Below are 12,796 nucleotides of genomic sequence, written 5' to 3' on the forward strand. Positions count from 1 at the left end.
ACTTCATCCCACTTAATGGTTGCTTGTGCATGGATACTGACAGGCACACTCTCATACAGAGAGTTTCTGAACGGCCTTTTTCTCAGCCTGCCCTTCATATTTTTGTCTGTTTTAGACAACTCAAAAGTAAAGACATGGCACTCAGTCTATCTATACCTACTGAATGGGGATAGCCTCACTTTGAGGTGAGGGGTTGTCACGCCACTTTTTGCTTCCATTTTTTTTAAAAAAATCTAGACATAGGAATGGAACAATTTGATAGCAACATTGGCAGATGTGTATCAAGAGGGAATGTAGCCCAGTGCAAAATCTGAGTTTTCCACCCTGCCCCCTCCCCCGTATGGGCAGCCGCCCTCCCCCACCATGACCAGACAACTTTTTTTTACGCCCCAGGGAAGATGTGAGTATGGAGCCCAGACCGCAGGCCCCCTGTTGCTGATGTGCACCCTGCCAAAGGCTGCTTCTGCCAAAGGCTCACCCAGGGGGGAGGGAGCCCTGATCCTGGGTGCCAGCTGAACTGCTCCAGGAAGCTGAAAAGTGACGCTGCTGGCTGGGTCTCCCAGGAGGAGGACAGAGGGAGGGAGGGAGGGAGCTCCAGGGGTGGCTCTGCATAATCCAATGACCAGAGCCTTGGAAGGAGAGGAGTGCAGGAGGAAAGGAGGAGAGGGAAAGGCTGGGCTGTTCCCGTGCCCCCTTCCCGCTGGGCTCCTCCGCCCCATCAGAGCTGAGGCACAATCTCATGGAAGCAAGCCGGAGCCTTTCACGGAATTGAGTCCCCCTCCCCCCCAACGGCAATTAATTTTTTTATAAAGTGAAATTCACATGTATGGACCGGGGGTGGGGAGGAGGAGGGGTGTGGGGGTAATTTTCCATCCCCCACGTGACTGAATGGCTGAAACCTGGGGACATTTACCCCATATGTTCCCCATGGCGGTTAAGCATTTTGCCCCTGCAAAAATGGGAAAGTATATTGGGAACAAAAGAGCTGGCAAAATAAGAAGTGCTTTTCACTTGAGCTTAATCTAGAAAACTGATTGCACTCACATATCAGGTGTTGTGGAAAACTGAACTAACAATGAGCTCTCCCCATTGACATTCAGACTAATCTGCCTCAGTTCCCTTGGCCAGTTTCTCCTCTCTGGTTGGGAGAATCATATTTGCCCATCAATAATCTACTGGAGTTTGAATGCTGGGAAAATGTGATCCCCCTCAAGGAGAAGCTTTGCCCCCATGGTGGACTTTAAGCCTGGAGCAAAAAGGAGAAGCAGCTGTGCACTGAGCAAGCATCAAGTGCAGTAGCTCCTCAGAGACCAACAAGATTTTTGTGGCATAAGCTTCAGAGAGTTAAATCTCCCTTTATCAGATACAGAAGCTCATACTCTGAAAATCTAGTGGTCTGTGAGGTGCTGCTGCACTCAAATCTGGCTCTTCTACTGCAGACCAACACAGCTACTACCTGAAGCTGTGAAGTTGTTGTGCTGGAAAGGCCTTTGCACATTTGACTACTCACGGAAATCTTTGAAATAAGCCTATGTAGGCTACTTCATCTTGGACCGGGGCGCATACTTGCATGGTTCCTTTCTTCTTGTCACAAGGGAGCTTTTATGGCTTTTCAGCACCCAACTCTCTGCATGGCTAGCGTTGCCAAGTGACTAGCAGAAATGTTGTCATTGGTGGGAAGGGTAGGTCAATGGGACTGGGATGGAGGAAAGATGTGATAGCATTGTTGCTGTTTTACCATAGAGTTTGGGGGTGGGGAATTTAAAGCATCATTCAGACATGGTTTTACCATAGAGTTTTGGGGGGAACCTAAAGTAACATGCAGCATGGTGACATTACTTCCAGATTTGTGCCAGGTGTGATGTTGTGCCGTTGGCATGATGAAAAAAAAGAAAAAAAAAACATATACTAGCAGACTCAGTATAAATTCTTTAATCTCTCTGCACCTTAAATAATCTGTCAAACTTCAATAAGGATATCCCAGCTCCCCAGTAAAGAAGATAGATCTATTTGATGTGAAGATGTAAGGATAATTCCAGCTCAGTGAGATGACTTTGGAGACACTGGAGAATGATAGTGGAAAGATTTCAGTGAAAAGTGGGGAGAGGAAGCCCCCAAACCTGTTTGTCTGGCATTGGCTATTCACTGGGAACCCTAAGGAGAAACCACAGGAGCAGAGAAAATTGAGAGAAGGTCACAACTGAGCATTTTTGCAACCTTTTTGAAATCTTGCTTGTAATTTTAATTCCTGCTGCTGTTTACAGGCTTTTACAAGGAAAGTGCAGAAGTGCAATTTACGCTTTCATAAAAACATCCACTTTCCTAACCTTAGGAAAGGGTTATAGGTACTGTAAATGTATCAAAGGTTTCCATTGGCAACTGCAACAGACTAGCATGCTACCAATTCAGTCGCTCACATGAAATGCCTCTCCGTATATAAAACACTCATTTAGACCCTTAAGGAACACTAAAAATAACTTTTTTTTGCTTTGTTTCTTCAGTAGCAAACGGGTCACGAAGAAGTAATGAATACTTCCAAATTATGCTACTTTCCATTACAAGACCTGATGCTGTTTTTCCACAGGGATCCCACATCACGTTAAATATCCTGCACTGATTATTTGTATGGTTATTGTGAATTGTTCCAAGGCAACATGAAGGCAAAATAAGTACTGTTCAATTGTGCCTGCATCCTTCTCAAGGACCTGCTGTGCTGGGGGAGGGGTCTTTTATTTGCCTATTTTGGATGCTTCTGCTGCAGCTCCTGAATCATTTGTCTGATGTTTGGTTATGCTGAATCCCTGACACGGCCCGGCTTCAAAGATTGCTCATCACTGCAGAAAAGCAAGGCAGGGTCGCCAGCCCACAGCTCTTTGCCTCCTTGCTTCCAGTGGAATGAGTGGGACTGAAAGGCATGCTCTATGAGCCAATGAGAGCCAAAGACGCTTCTTTAAATGGCCTTCAGGAGTCACCCCTGCAACATTTTTGCAGTGGCATATCTGCCTGGGGACGGGGGGGGGTACCCCCTTTCCCCAGGTGCCACTAATCTAGTCACATGGGGGGTGCAAAATTGGAGCGAAGATGATGAGGCAGCAGGAAGCCCTGCTGCTTCATCATCTTTGGACTCCCTCAGCCCTGCCCATGTTATCATACTGTAGATGTGGGTGGGGCCAAGGATGCTCAAGGATGCTTCCCCCCTCCCCCGGGCTCCTGGGAGCCTGGCAGCCAACAGCCTGGCTTCTGCCCTCCCCTCTGGGGAGACCAGTAGAGACTGCCGTCCTCCAAGAGGTGCTTTTATAAGCATTGAGGCTGAGGTGGGGCTCAGGGGGTGGGGCCATGTCCCTACCCCACCCCTGGGGTGTGGACCCACCCCCAAGGCCCACCCCTGGCCTCAGTGCTTGTGAAAGCACCTCTCGGAGGATGGAGGACGGAAGTCTCTTCTTGTCTCCCCAGAGGGGAGGGCAGAAGCCAGGCTGCCAGCTGCCAGGCTCCAGGAGCCCGGGGGAGGGGTGTGTGGCTCAGGGGCAGGGGGTGGAACCCCACCCCCAGGTGCAGTGGGGGGGGGCAGAGACAAATTGTCTCTGGGTGCCATCCTCCCCCTGATTTGCCTCTGCATTTTTTTGCATGTGGTGCTAAAGGGATGAAAAAGATGGCAGTAGGTGGCAATAGTGGGGAAAATCTGTATAGCTGGATAACAACTTAGGGGCTGGCTGGGTGAACATTGTCTTTGCTCCCCTAGATGCTGGAGAGAAACCTGGAGCTATGCCATAAAATGCCCCCCCCCCCCCCCCCGGCCAGGCTGTGAAGCAGGCAGACACTGCTCATTATCATCAGACAGATTTTGACAGAAGAAGCAGGAGAGAAGAACGAGGGAGGATGTTTTGCCCTTTCCCTCACAGATGGCAAAAGAGATGGAGGGAAGAAAACAGACCTGCTTGTTTATTCCATGGGCTTTCCCCATTTCTCCTTAAAGCCTGGTGATGGTGAGTGCCTTGTCAAGGTAGATGCTGTCACCTTGTGTTCTCTGCACTTAGAAAACACATAGTGCAATCCTTAGGACATTTTCCTGGGAATAAGAACCACAGAATAGACATACTTAGGATTCTGAGTAGATGGTCCTAGAATTGCTTTCATTGTCTTATAGATTTTCAGTACAAGAAGTGAAGACCTGTGAGAGATGCAAGCTACTAAACAGGTACATTTAGCACCTATCTAATCAAAACCTGCACCTGGCCTTTTTATTATCTTCAAAAGGATAACTAAGCCAAACTAATTTTCCTTCAACTTTAGATAAGTAACTGAACAGGTCTCATCTTTGGTTTTGGTACTACTGTGATCTCTATGGATGAACTGTGAACTCTCCTTTGAGTTTCCATTTGCTGGCTCTGTATTTGAATTTCTTTTTCCCTGAGGCAATAAGGAGAAAAAAGTGACTCAATTGGCACCTGCCTGACAGGCACACTGTCCAACCAGACAGCGTAGCTGAAGTTCAGATCTCAAAGCATGGTCCCTGACTAGCATTTATGTGCACAGCATTCCCCACAACCACATTGCCAGCTTGGGTAGGATTCTTGTTTTTATAGATGCTGGGTACCTCTTACTGGAGCCATCTTAGCAACTCTGTGTTAGTCTGATTGCTGGAGTGTGCTAAGGCTTTGCTTGCACTCTCTGGGAAAAGGCAAGCTGGCAGGTTTCTTTTTCTGAAATCATTTTTATTGTTTTTTTTTTAAAAAAAACTACAACAAAAGCAACATAGAAAGAAAAAAAGCAAAGGTTATCCAGCCACCCTATTCTATTTACATAACAAAGGCTTGTACTACACAAACACCATAGACTATCTCTAACTTCCCACCCATACCCTGCTAGCATCTCTGGCTCTTTCCTTCATCCAGAGAGGCTTATGCAGCTCTTTTCAGAATTGTACACGTGAGTGTCAGTGTCTGGCAAAGCACAGCCACCCAGCACCATATTCCCTACCAGAATCTGCTCCAACAATCCCCACTTTTTAAGACTGGTGAATTCACATGGAGGCTTCATCTGTAAGGAAGAAGAAAAGGCTGCTGTGCCACTTGAGGTTAGCCAAAGGCAGGGACGTAGGTATAGATTTTTTATGGGGGGGGGGGTTCGGGGGTGGGGCCACACCCCACCTGACCCTAGCGCATGGCCACGCCTCCCCAAGCCCCGCCCCTGGCCTAGCGCTTATAAAAGCAGCTCTCCCAGGTCGGGGATGGCAGACTCCCCCGCCCTGCCCTCCCCTGCCCCTCCCCTCTGGGCAGAGGCATAGAGGGAAAATAGAGCCTGGTGCCCCCCCCCCCGGCAGCTGCTGTGATGCTGGAATCCACCCCCAAACAGCATCACTTTCAATGGCATTTAAACTAGAGAGCCCAAATTCTCCTTTTAAATCCACATTAAAGGGAGAATCTGAGGCCCCTAGTTAAACAACATTGAAAGTGATGCTGTTTTGGGGTGGATTATCCCCCACCCTGAAACAGCATCACTTTCAATGTGGTGTAGTGGTTAAGAGCAGGTGCATTCTAATCTGGAGGAACTGGGTTTCCCTGCTCTGCCACTTGAACTGTGAAGACTTATCTGGGGAATTCAGATTAGCCTGTGCACTCCCACGCAGGCCAGCTGGGTGGCCTTGGGCTAGTCACAGCTTTTGGGAGCTCTCTCAGCCCCACCCACCTCACAGGGTGTTTGTTGTGAGGGAGCAAGGGCAAGGAGCTTGTAAGCCCCTGTCAGTCTCCTACAGGAGAGAAAGGTAGGATATAAATCCAAACTCTTCTTCTTCTACACTGAGGACCTCAGATTCTCCCTTTAAATCCATGCCGAAGAGGGTGGATTTAAAACGAGAATCTGGAAAAATTGGGGGGGGGGGTGCCTGCTGTCAGGGGTGCAATTGTTAAGCTAGAAGCACCAAACTTTCAGGGTATCTTTAGGAGTCTCTCCTAATGATACCACCCAGGTTTGGTGAAGTTTGGTTCAGGGGGTCCAAAGTTATGGACCCTCAAAGGTGTAGCCCCCATCTTCTATTAGCTCCCATTGAAAACAATGGGGGATGGGGCACTCCCTTTGGGAGTCCATAGCGTTGGACCCCCTGGACCAAACTTCACAAAACCTGGGTGGTATCAGTAAGAGACTCTTCTGATAAAACATCCCAGGTTTGGTGAAGTTTGGTTCAGGGGGTCCAAAGCTATGGACCAAACCCGGGTAGTATCATCAGGAGAGTCCCCCAAACAATCCCTGAAAGTTTGGTGCTGCTAGGCTAGCCCAAACAATGCGCCCCCTGCCGGCCAAAAAACAAAAAAGCACTAAAATGTTTTTAAAACCCACAAACTGGTGGGCGGAGCTTCAAACATGAATAGGGGGGTTCAAACCCGAGAAACCCCCCCCCCTTACCTACGTGCATGTACAGGGTCAATTCAAGTAATCTTGGGTGGTTTTACTTATGTGTTCTCAGAGTTTAGCACCCTTCACTACCTCTCTTAAAAATAGTTCCCATTGATCTCCCTGTACATAAAAATTCTGATGTTAAATAAGGATGGAAGAAAAAAATCACCAGGAAAGCTGCCAGATACCTACTCTTCAAAGGATAATGTTAATGGTCTGTAATAGATGGCCGCTTTTCTCCCTCAGTCTCTGTCTGTCACTCTCTCTGCGTTCAATTTACCAGACATGATCATTTGGGAAAGCACTACAATCCCTGAATATGTTTCTGGATCTTCCCCTGCCCTCTCCAATTACAATGAAGTTTTTAGGGATTGTCACTCCTTGCTGGACTTCCTGTGAAGAGGGGGGGGGGGTTCCCCATTTAACACATGTTAAAGAATTCCCTTGTTGAGTGGGCACCCTCCAGGTAGGCAATGATGTTATGTCAGAATTCCAACTTATCTCCACACAGCCCAGAAAACCCACCACAACCAGTTGAATCCGGCCGTGAAAGCCTTCAACAATACTTGGCTTAATGTTCTAAGAGGCAAGAAGTGTCTGGAGGTAGGGGGAGGCTACCTCAATTATAGTTTCTGAACACAGCCAATGTAAATGAGGGTGGTCTTGGGAGAGGTTAGTCAGAAATTTGAAAATTAGATTAGTATTTCTAGAAGAATGACTGGCAGGAAGTCACGTTAACATACTCTTTGTTTCACTGAGGCATGTATACCAGGGCTGGAGTTGGAAATTAGCTTTCTCAGGATGGGGTATTATCTCTTTCTTTAGGAATAGGGTAAAGTAGGTTATTTGCAAGGCTAATGTTGATTTTGTGTCCTTATGGGTGACACTGAACCAATGCAGAGAATGGTGCCCCATCTTGGCACTGCACTGCGTGGCCATCCCAAGTGTTTCCTTAAAAACAGAGCCCCCCCACCATGGTTCGGTCTGCTAACATGGGGAAGACAGAGCCCCCCCCTCCTTTAATCCAGGCTGCATTTTGGGATGGGGTCCAGGGCTGGCCTCCTGCCCCTGCACAACTCCTCACCTGGCCAGATACCCCTCCTCACTTGGCCACACACCTCTCCTCCTCTGCCTCCCTTCAGGCTCACAAGTATACTCCTTTCCCCCATGGCAGCATTTGCCCATCTTCATGACAACTTTGAAGATGGGGGAGCACATACATGCTTTAAAAATGAGTTGTTACCAATATGCTCTGCCTTTCATATAGATAGATTGCTGGCCTTTGTGTTGTCAGTGAGAGAAAACCATTTGTTACTTCTTGCTTAAGGGGTGGGGGGGCAACCTGGCACCTGCACCCTTTTAAATCTGCATGCTTGCTCAATATTTTGTGCAGGATGCTGGCAAAACCAGGTCTTACAAGCATGACTTGAGACATCTGCTTTCCTCCCATCTTCTAATTTTGTGACATCCAGTTCCATGCACAAAATATCATGTGGTCTTTACTTTGGGGCAGATTTTCACTTATGCAACAGATTCAAGACATTATCCAGATTGGATTTTCATTTATGCAACTGTTCTGATGCTGCTGCACTTCTTGTGAATGAAAGGACAGATTTTCCTGATGTGGGCCAACTCTGACTTTTTTCTCAAGTTCGCCAAGAATGCTAGCCTGATTGAACGTGCCATGTCATTTTGGTTGGTCCTCATGGAAGGTATTATGTGGGCTGTGTTCTCTTTTTCAGTAACCTCAACTCTGTGGAGCAGATATACTGCCTGTTGGATTGTGTGTGTGGAAAACAAATTACATTATTTATAATTCGCCTTTCTCACTTGGAGTGAAGGCGGATTACACAGAGTGAGTCAATAAAATCAACAAAATAGGACATTCAGCTAAACAATAAAATAAGCTTTGGATTGTAGATTCAACCAGAAGCCTAAACCAGAACTGAAGCAAAGCATAAGTGTTAAAATGACACATTAAATGGTGCACAATTACATAAGAGTATCCAACAAACAGCAAACAATACACAGTAGTACAGACCATAGTCCTTTAAGGCTTTACACGGCCTGGGGCCCTCGTATCTCCGAGACCACATTACTCCATATGTTCCTGTATGGCCTCTTCGTTCAGTAGAGGCCAATTTATTAGTGGTCCCCGGCCCCTCGATGATACGGCTGGCCTCCACACGGGCCAGGGCCTTTACGTCTCTGGCTCTGGCCTGGTGGAACGCTCTTCCACCTGCTGTCTGGGCCCTGCGGGATCTCATTGAGTTCCGTAGGGCCTGTAAGACGGAGTTGTTCCGCCGGGCCTTTGGTGGAACCAGCCGTTGATGGTGCCCCCCGGTCCGCTGGCCCGCTATATTTGGGCCTCTGCCATCTTCGGATCTGCCGGTCCTCCTTGGGAGAGGATTTAAAAGGGGATTGCCGGATGCCACTTTATTTCTTATTCTTAGTACTTGGTTATTATGTGTAGCCTTTATTTTTATCGCTGCTTTTAATGGTTTTAGTTGTTTTATCTTTACTTGTGACTACTTTGCTGTACACCGCCCAGAGCCCTTCGGGGATGGGGTGGTATAGAAGTTGAAAGAATGAATAAATGAATAAATGAATGAATGAATGAATGAATGAATGAATAAATAAATAAATAAATAAATAAATAGTCCCCAATAATTTATCCAGTAACTTTGTAAAAACCTTTTATTCAGTGCAGGTCTAGTGCCTGTGTAGAAAAGCCCTCTTGAGCAATCTACTACTGCATCATTTTTTTTAAAAAAGCCTGGCTCTTGGTCAGAAATGGCAGAGACTTTGCCCCCTTCCCCAAAGGTGCCAAATATGAAGCTGTGGACTTCAGGGACTTGGTTACAGCTTTGATCCTCTCCTCACCTGCCTTCTGTCATGCACCAAGAAAGGCATTTGCTTACTCCTGCCATCCGGCTTCTGTCCAACAGATGAATTGGCTCAGACAAGAAGGGCTTCTGTTAGTACAGAACAAGGTCCACCCCAAGCCTCTGATTCAACAATATGATGGGAGGGTGGGGGGACTCCTCACAATAATGTAGGACACCTCACAATAATGAGTGATCCAAGATGAGGAAGCAGCTTGTGAACCCGAGCTTTACAGGGGTTGAAGCTCAATGACTGGTTCCCTGAGTCATGTGCTGGAATCCAATCAAGCCATGCAGGGTTACCGACCTTCAGCTGGGGCTGGAGATCTCCTGGAATTTCCAGGTGAGAGAGATCAGTTCCTTTGGAGTAAATGGTTGCTTTGGATGATGGAGTCTATAGAGACTGTTGAGGCCTTTCCACTCCCCAAGGCTCCAGCCTCAAATCTCCTGGAATGTCCCAACCCAGAGTTGGTAGTCCTACATTTTACCCCAGGAAAAAAAAATTCAGTCGAGGAGGCATTCTGGGTGAATCCCCACTGAAAAAATAATTCAGGTAGTTCAACATGGATGTGATGCCATAAAATCCACCTTCCGAAGCTGCCATTTCCTTTTGGACAACTGATTCCTGTAGTCTGTTGTAATTCTATGAGATTCTCAGGCTCCACCTTGAGATTGGTAATGGTAAACCTAATCAAAACTGGTAGGAATCTTGATTGGAGTTCTTTACTATTGTTTTGTGGTATTATTGGTGGTTGTGTTGGTTTTTACTGTTGCCAGTGGCTGATTGCAGGATTAATTTTTTTATACTACCTCAAGAGCATAGTGGCTCTTAGACAACGTAGAACAAGGTTAAATAAATAACTGTAGAGTGTTTTTCTTTCTCTCTTGTGTCTTTTATGATGAGTCTTCCTCCCACCTTAGAAAAATTGCACTGCAGCATTTGCCTGGAGGACGCCCTGTAGTTCCAGTGTGCTTTGAATGATCTGTTGAGAAAATGCAGGATAGGCTCCAAGTATGTATAACCTCCCGTGAAGAAGTAATGCCACACAGATGCCTTAATGAGTCCAGTTTCAAGGTCACTGGAAAAGTTTGTATAATATTGGACATGATTGCAGTTATGAGCACACATTGCCAATTTCTGTAATAATTGGCAGTCAGGTCAGAGCTCATTGGCTTCCACCAGCGAACTCAAACTCAAAATGTTACTTATCAGTGGCAAAATTATTGCTTGTCTCCCCCTGACCTCTAGTGGCATTGTAGAAAAACAACAGAGCTCAGATCCTGCACTGGTGTGCATCAAGGAGGAATGCAGAGATGGAAATTAGAGAGCAGAAATGATTTAACCTTCAGAATTTACATTTCAACATACAATTGATATAGCGGTTGCAATGGATTGTAAATAACCTGATCCAAAGAGAAAACTGAAAAGTACTTTGGTACTTCAGATATTAAGGATGAAATCCTAAACAAATGTATTTGATCCCATCATTGTGAGCATGCTTAGTGTGAGAGCCAACCTATACAATCAACAGCCCCACATGGTTTGCCATTGCCTTCCTTGTCATAATAACCCTGGTATTCCTTAATGATCTCCCATCCAAATACTTACCAGGGCCAACCCTGCTTAGCATCTGAGCTCTGATGAGATCGGGTTAGCCTGGGCCATCAAGGTCAGGGTACCCAGTTTCTTACAGGTATACACCAGGGAGGAGGTAATAGTCTAGCTTTCTGCCTGACATGGTAGGTTTATTTATTTATTTATTTATTTTATTTATTATTTGATTTAATATACCGCCCTATCCCCATATGTCCCTGAATGCTGAGGGAGCCTTCAGATATTAAATGCTACTACCAGCATTGTGAAGTGGCATAGTCTAGGAGTATAACTCTTGGGAAGCTTTTGACCACCAAGCTCAGCTGTAGAGGTGACTTGCTGCAGCAAAAATACTACAGTCTGCTTCATTGCAGACATCCAGTAGATTGAGGTGGCAAAAGCAACATATATGCATGAGCTCAGGAACAGGGTGTTGCCCGACCAACCTATGGTGGACCAAGGGGACCCTGTTTGGATACAGTGGCATCTCTACCAACTTAGCCAACCCTTGGAGTGCCTGACAGTGCAGTGCCAAAATGGGGTGCCCATTCTTTGCATAGGCTCAGTGCACCCAAGGACTATGTCTGGACTTGTCTCCCTGCAAAGCAACTTGTACGATGCTTCTCTCAACCTTTCCTGACAGGATTAAATCAACACAAAGACCTTGCCCTGGACAGAGATTCCATCTCCAGCCCTATACCATACACCCAAGTGAAGACATTAGATGTGTTAATGTGCTTACCTGCCCAGTTTGAACTAATATTTCTTCCTCTGACTAATATCTGTAACAACCACCTTATTTTGCATTGTCACTGTTTCACAGCTTTAATTCCATCAGCTAACTTCGTCCTTGGAGACACTCGTGAGCCTGGAACATCAGGCTGCTGTCTCAACCACTAAAGTTGAAGTTTTTCTCTTGTCTTTCCCAGGAAAGGCAGGAAATCTTTCTGTCTAGAGAGATTAAGGATCACTCTGCATAACACTGAGGATCTGTTTTTTCCCCCTATAAGAAGCCCACTCATACGGTGTTCAGTATCTTTGGACATCTGTCTGTGATACAGTTCCACAGCACTGTTCATCCAGAGCTAAGCACAGGCCACTCAGTTCTATTCATTGGTTGATTCCACTCCAAGATCAAATGACTATAACTTTTATTGTCCTTCTTCATCTATTCCAGACCTATCCCCTCAAAACAGTCTATAGCTTAGGACTGTGTATGTGTGTTCTGCTGCTTTTATTGTGTGTGCTGCTTGTGTACCCCCATTGTCCCTTAATAAAAATTGTTAAACTTTATTCACTCTTCTGTGAGTTTCTTGCAAAGGCTGACTCTCATATACATAGGCAATCAAGGTCTTGTGTTGCCCAGCCTTTAGCTAAGCCAAGAACCTGCTCCTGCTAATTCCCCACCCTAAAAGAGAGAGACTTCCCACCACTTTGGGTAACAAGGGAGAATAGGTTAAGATGCATTCTAATCACAGTGGCCATGATAAAAAAAAGAGGAAATGGATATACAAACAGGTAATCTGCACATTTTCATAAGACAAAAGACCTGACCCACAAGTTGGGGCTGCATAATGTGAAATTTTTGCAATGGTGCCAATCTATTTGTGTGGGGAGGGGGAGGGGGCAGGGGAGGTGGGGGCAGAGAAGCAGTGACTGTGATTCAGTTCAGCATTCCTCCCAACCCTGGGGAAAATTATTAGTGCTATTGTGAAGGCTGTGTTTGCAGCATCCTGTGCATACTTCCTGATCAGAGTATTCTTGAGGAAACAATTATATTTCCTCCTGGATCATGATGAACAAGAATGGAGAGAGCATATCTCAGTAATGAACTACTTGGTCTTCAGGGAGCTTTGTATTGTTTCACTTTACTGTTATTGTTCTTGTTTGTTGGAACAGAGTCAAGGTGCCTCCACACTAATCACTT

This window comes from Sphaerodactylus townsendi, linkage group LG06 (genome assembly GCF_021028975.2).
Source record: "Sphaerodactylus townsendi isolate TG3544 linkage group LG06, MPM_Stown_v2.3, whole genome shotgun sequence".
Classification (NCBI taxonomy): Eukaryota; Metazoa; Chordata; class Lepidosauria; order Squamata; family Sphaerodactylidae; genus Sphaerodactylus; species Sphaerodactylus townsendi.